This window comes from Lycium ferocissimum, chromosome 2 (genome assembly GCF_029784015.1).
Source record: "Lycium ferocissimum isolate CSIRO_LF1 chromosome 2, AGI_CSIRO_Lferr_CH_V1, whole genome shotgun sequence".
Taxonomy (NCBI): Eukaryota; Viridiplantae; Streptophyta; class Magnoliopsida; order Solanales; family Solanaceae; genus Lycium; species Lycium ferocissimum.
The window spans coordinates 36,001,327-36,008,132 of NC_081343.1; positions in this window are offsets into that span (position 1 = coordinate 36,001,327).

Here is a 6,806-nt window from a genome sequence, read left to right on the forward strand (position 1 = left end):
CATTTTAAGTGGGAGAGCCTTAGTATAACCAACATGTAACCACCACGTAAGAACGGGGTATCTGACCTCTACCCGACCAGCTAAGCCATCCTGTACCTTGCCGGGGAACAGGACATGAACATGAACATGAATGGATCCAACAACCCGTAATGTGTAAACATGAAGGTATCGTCCAAACCAGGCGGAGCGATCCTTATCCGCATGCTAGCGTACATAGTTTCAGGCTATCTGAATCTTCTCGGTAATCTGTGCAACTCCCAAAATATGAACATGGATATAATTGGCTTACTAGCCCATGAATTATATAAACATGATTTGTGGTTGTATTATAACATGAAGATAGATATATAGTATAACTTGTGTGAAAACATGGAAGCATGTAGACGTTCATGAAAATAAGCATAAAAGTTCATATCTTACATTTAAGAACCCATGGAATGCAAAGTACAGGTTTTCATGGATTACAGACAGATTCTCAATAACCAAAAAGAAATATTAAGAGCACAATGACGAACTATTAAAACAAACATGATATATCATGATACATATACTTAGGGTTATCATGAACATGTCTAGAACTCTAGTTTTGATAAACTCTCGTATAATCATGGAAGAACATGGCGTGAGGAAGAACAGTAATATTCCCAGACGTAAATAGAAACTCTAGATACCTGTTAATGCTCTAAAACTTGTAACTAGTGGTCTGAACTTGAGAAGAATCCCAAAAGCCTTAGTCTTGAATTCTTTAGATAGGTTTTTTTTTTTAAAAAAAAAAACCCTAGGTTACGAATGATGAACCCTTATTTAATATTCATGAATATATGTTAGAATTCACTTGAGATGCTTAGAATAGGCTTATCTTGATGTATTCTAATGGTCGGGAGACAAGAACTTCGTGCTAGGGCTTGGAAATATGAAAATAAGATTTTTGGACTGAGTCTATGTATTTATACTATTTGCTGAAGTGGGCAAAGTACGAAAAAATTTATGACCCGTACAATTGGGCCGTACCTGGGTTTGTCAAAATCTAGTGACTATGGTTTTTGGTCTGCAATGTACGGGACAAAAGTACGTCCCGTACATCCAAGCTGTAACTCGAAATGGCAAATTCTAGTGACTTCTGATTTTCCCCCGTGATGTACGCCCACAGAGTACAACCCGTGCAATTTTGTACAGCCCATACAAAATGACGTAAAATGTACATTTACCGTTCCAAGCCAATTTCTAATCCTAACACTCTCTGTCTTGGTTTCTAAGTCTCAAATCACGAATGTAACTTAGTTATGAGGTATGAGGTGTTACAGTCGAGCCCTTGGTTCAGGTCTTGAGGCGTTCGGGTGTGATCTAGCTCTTTGGTTAGAATTATGGGATTTTGATTTTAAAGTTGACCATGGTCAACCTCGGCTCAAGATGACCTCTTTTTAGAATTTTGAGTGAGTGAGCAAGTTCATAGTGTGTTTTACGACTAAAATGCATGTTTGGTTTGTGTTCATGGGGTCCCAAATAAGTTTCGATGTTGGATCGGATGATTTTGGTGTTTTGCCTTTTTCTGGTTCTGATGTCTCGCACCTGCACTATTTGGGCTGCACCTGCGCTAGGTGGGTCGCAGGTGCGAGGGAAGAAGTGTTGGGTAGGTTCATGCACCTGCGAGGGGAAGTCCGCAGGGGCGAGTGCCCACCTGCGCAAGTGTGTCCACAACTGCGGGCATGTGGAATTTTAAGTGGTACTCGCACCTGGGCATTTGGGTGCATAGATGCGACCTTGCAGGGGCGGAGAATGTGACGTACCTGTGAGGATCGCTGAATAGAATCTATAAAATCCCCAATTCGGATATCATTCTTCCTAAACCCATTTTAGAAGCTATAAAGCTCGGATTAGAGTAATTTCACGTGCTAGATTCAAGTTTCTTCATTGGGGTAAGTTCTAACCTTAATCAAAGTTTTTTTTTTTTTAATGATTTCATCGTTTTATTTATGATTCTTTTCATGATTTCTAAGTAATAGATTTAGGGTTTTCCATGAGAATGGTTGTCTATGAGATTAATAAAATTGAGAGTTCAATTGTGGTTAGAATTTCATGATTTTTAGGATATAGACTATCTACACTATGGGTAAGATGAATTTGTGCCTAAATTCCAGTTTTGCCCTTGGGGGCTCGAGGTTACCTTTTTTAGTTCCAGACTAAAGTATAGCAATATGGATATTGTTGGATTTGTGTGACCTAGTAGAGTACTATTTTAACTGTTATGAACTCAATTTCACAATAAAATTACCGTTACAATCCTTGGGGTTTGGGACGGGATTTTAGGTTGACTCTTTAGACCTGAATCCTTTATGTGGCAATATAGGTATCGTTAGACTCGTATTCTTATGTAGATATCGTGTTTGAACAGATTGGACTCATTCAGAAGCTTAGAGGAAGGGAAAGGCCGCATGGTGACTCTTCGGCTTCGGATTCAGGAAAGTTAAGACTTACTAGACCCTTTGTATAGTGTTATGTGTTTGTTAATGTAATAAAGGGGCGTAACAGGGAATTCAGGGGCCCTCATTTGTGAGGTGATGAGCACTTGTGCGGGTACTGGTGTAACTATATGGGTAACTAAAACGTGAAATAAATATGCGAAGTGATAGAGATTAAGTGTTTAGCCTTCGGGCTATGAAGATGGTGGATAAATCCATTAGGTTGGTATGAGTGTTGCTTATTTGTGCTATGATGGCCATAATTGATTGAATACTTGTAAATATTGACTTGATTTGTATTTATCACTCCACATCTCGTCCAAACTATGAAAAAGACATATATATGTCTGATATTGACTTAATTTTGTGCATTTGCATGGTGTACGCATATCTATTCATAATTTTATGATATTATTAGCATTTGATTGATGAAATGCAAGACAGGATCCTGGGAGGCCGGATATTAGATTTGGTACGTGGATGGAGTGATGATGATATTATAGCCAAACGACTGAGACCCGATGTGATATGGGAGATCTTGTATTCCGAGTGGGTATATGGACCCTATAGGTCACGTGAAACCTTCTGCAGGAGCGTGTGTTTACCGATGCATATGGTCATTGCATTGCATGCGTAACACGCCGAATTTTTTTGTAAAAACTAACTCTTGAATTTTCGATTGACCATATCTTGATAGTAAGGGTATATTTTACTTCGCACTTCCTAAATGTGAACTTGACGATATTTGAAACTTGTTTGAAGTGTTATGGTGTAGTTATGTAAACTACTCCTTCTATGATTATCTTAGTAAATTATTAAATGGATTAGATATTTATGTATTTAGGGCAGCCCCTTTTTGTAGTTATTCAAACAAAAAAGGGGTTGGGCAGCCACTGTTTCCTCACCCTTATCCAAAAGTAACATATATACCTTGTTGGCTAATATCCTCTCCACCTCCTCTTCATATTTCGTTTTCTCCAAGAAATAAAACCCCAAAACTCCTCTCCTCTCATTAAATTTTCCCACTAAATCAATCATCAAGACTTGTTTTGGTTGAGCCACAAACTACTTCACACGATTGAGGTAAGTTACAAAACCCATTTTTGAACTGGACAGTTGTTAGTGTTTTCAGCATATCTCCTTGTATAAAATTTAGTTTTAAGTTATCCAAGATGTTCTAGAAAGTATTTCATATCCCTACAAGTTTCGTTCAGGTTCCAAAACCCAGTTTTACTTTTATTTACTGGAAAAGGGGTAATGAAGTACAGGGCAGGTGTTGCCCAGATTTCTATTTTGCAAACCCTACATATACTACTATTAGTATTTTTAGCATATCTTTTTGTACAAAACTGCTATAGGAGTGATTTGAATTTCTTTGAAACCCCAAGATATATATCTACAACTTTCATTAAGTCCATAAAGTCTATTTTTGGCATTTACCCCTTTGAAACTGAGCCACAATACAAGACAGTAGTACTGTTCAGAATTTTTGTTTTGATAGTTTAGGGTGATTTTCACTGATATCATGTTTAGTTTTGACGTGTTGAAACCATTGAACTTAAATCGATATTTGATTGTGTATTTAACGTATATATGATCTTGTACAAGCTAAGAGGAATTGTTTGACGAAGTGGACTTTAGTTGGTCTATGGCGTAGATGATTTGAACTCCTCGAGTTGTCGCAGAACTTGTTGTGTGGTTAAACACCAAGGTTTATATATAAACTTGAACTTGGAATATCTTTATTTCTGGAATTTTTGAAGTATCTTGATGTGTCGTTTCCTTTCTCTTCATCTTCTATCACTGTATGGTTATTATCTCAAGTATTGCAAAATATTCGCTAAGTCACCCACTTGTACGAATTGCTTGATCATTTTGCATTCTTGTTGGGACTTTGTCCTTCTTGTTGTTGTGGCTTTGTCACTGATATCGGCATGCCTCTTGATTCGGATCTTGCCCATCTTGACTTTGGATTTATATTTCGTCTTGATGATGGACTTTTGTCCATTTTCGAGTATGAGTGGAAAGCCACTTTTAACATGGCTCTTGATTCTCTTGATTATTGGGTGACGACCCTTCTTGATTTGTGGATTTGGTCCATCTTGATATTGATTGTGCTTGGTGTGATGGCGTGACGTACATATTGGGTGAAATTGGTTATTTGACAAACTCTCTTGAATTGATTTATAAGCTTTCTTGACACTCGAGTCTTCAAATATTGATTTCGACATTTGGAAACTCTTCAAGATTTTGATATTTGATCCTTTGGTATACTCTTTTACTTGCTTTATTATTATCTTATTGAGCTACATACGACGGATAAGGGAATTGGAGAATCTAATGGCTCCAAGCCCAAAGTTTGTACGCCACTAAGCTTTATGTTAGCGATAGTTGTTTTCTATCGTAGGTAATGTGCGGGAGGAGATTTGAAGATGGCCATTTGGAGTAGACTTTTTGGGAACTTTAGTGAAGATCACATTTGCATATGCATCTAGGTCGTGTAAAATTTTGGGGACTTGCACATGATCCACATGTCACACTTATGTATGTAATCTTGGAGGCTTGTTGGACACAAGACCATATGCTTGTAACTTGAACTTGGTGACTTGTTTTGCAATTTTAGGGTGTGCTTTCAACCCAAGTCATGGCATGTACTAAATTTACATTTTGCCTTGTAATTATGTACAAAGGAAGATATTAGTTTTCTGTGATAATCGCAAGTTTGAGTTTCGTATATATTATGAACCTGCAGTGGTGTTGATTGGAAAATATAATTTCAAAATGAAGTTTCTTAAATGTGTTGACTATTTGAGAAGGGCGTTACCATTCGAAATTGATACTCTGATATTGTATTTCATCTAAAAAAAATTCGGAGTGTATAATGGAAAAAAATGCCGCACTTTCAACCCTTTTTCGCATGGGCCTATTTCCGCTATTAATTTTTTTTTTTGTGAATATCTTTTGGCATAAATTTCTTCTAAACGTTGTAAGTGTGAAATTAGCTTTTGTTTCGTAAGTGGCATCCTCCCAAAGGGGATGCTACAGCATGCATCCTTTACATCTCATACTATTTATGCTTGTTTGACTTGATTTCATGTCATACGTGCATTAAAGGCTATAAAAATGGGAACTTTATACTTATTCTTGACTTAAACGATGGAAAGGTTGAACCTTCACGATTATACTTGAAAAGGAATGGACCTTATGATCCAATTGTAATGTGAGACTCTTATTTACTTATTGAATGCGTATAAACTGTGAACTTGAGACTAACTAAGAAAGAAGAGGCGTATCAGAAGTACCAACCTTCTTCATCACTATAGTTTAGGGTTAGTCAACGATGCTGCTGGGTACACATGCTTCCCATACTCACTCTACACTTGCTGCTCCTTTTTGTGTGCAGGTACGGATTCGGGCGTGAGTGGAGGTATGTAGATATTTGGACCATTTATCGAAGTTTCAGGTGAGCCGATGACGGTCCCACAGTGCTATACTCCTTATTTTACATGTTGTCTTTCCTTATTCCAGACAGTGTTATGTATTCTTTGGACTTGTATTTGGATTTAAAAGCTCTGTACTCGTGATTTCCAGGTTTTTGGGGATGTATTGACTTAGACTATTTCATGTTCTTATTATTAGACATATTTTATTTCCGCAATTTACTTGTGTTTCGCGACTTAGATGCAATTTGGGGATTTTGGGTCATGACAAATTACATGAAAAAAATTTATTGTAAAAATCAGTCGTTTGGACTCTGTAGCCTCATTGCCAAGGGAGTCTTGTTCATTTATACACATACTCCAACAATTGTTTAAAAAAGAAATACTCCGCCTCAAAAACTTTCTTTTTATATTGTGTTTCCTATGGGATAATTATTGATAAAATAAAATGTGGATATTCCTTTTACATTTCAAATTCATTATGTAATGCGTAATGATACTGATTTGTTAGTGTCGGCCATGAAATTCAGTAATAAAGCAGTTCTTTTTTATATTTATTATATTTAATTTAAAATAGCTCTTGTAGAAAATAATAGGGAACAAGAACATATAGGTATGACTTTTACAGAAATCTGCAACTATGCATCAAATAAAAGGAGAAAACATGACAACTCAAGCAAAAAAAAAAAAAAAAAAAAAAAAAACACATCGATGAGAAAATATATCTAATTAACAAACCAATCAAACCTAAACATTAACTTGAATTTCATGATAGATCAACCCATTCTGGCCTTTTCTTTCACAGAGCAACATCAAAGCTACTTCTAACTTTCTTCACATTTGGAACAAACTCAAGACACAGACAAGTCGGCACTGAAAATAAAATCTATGGCAAAAGTCACTTCAA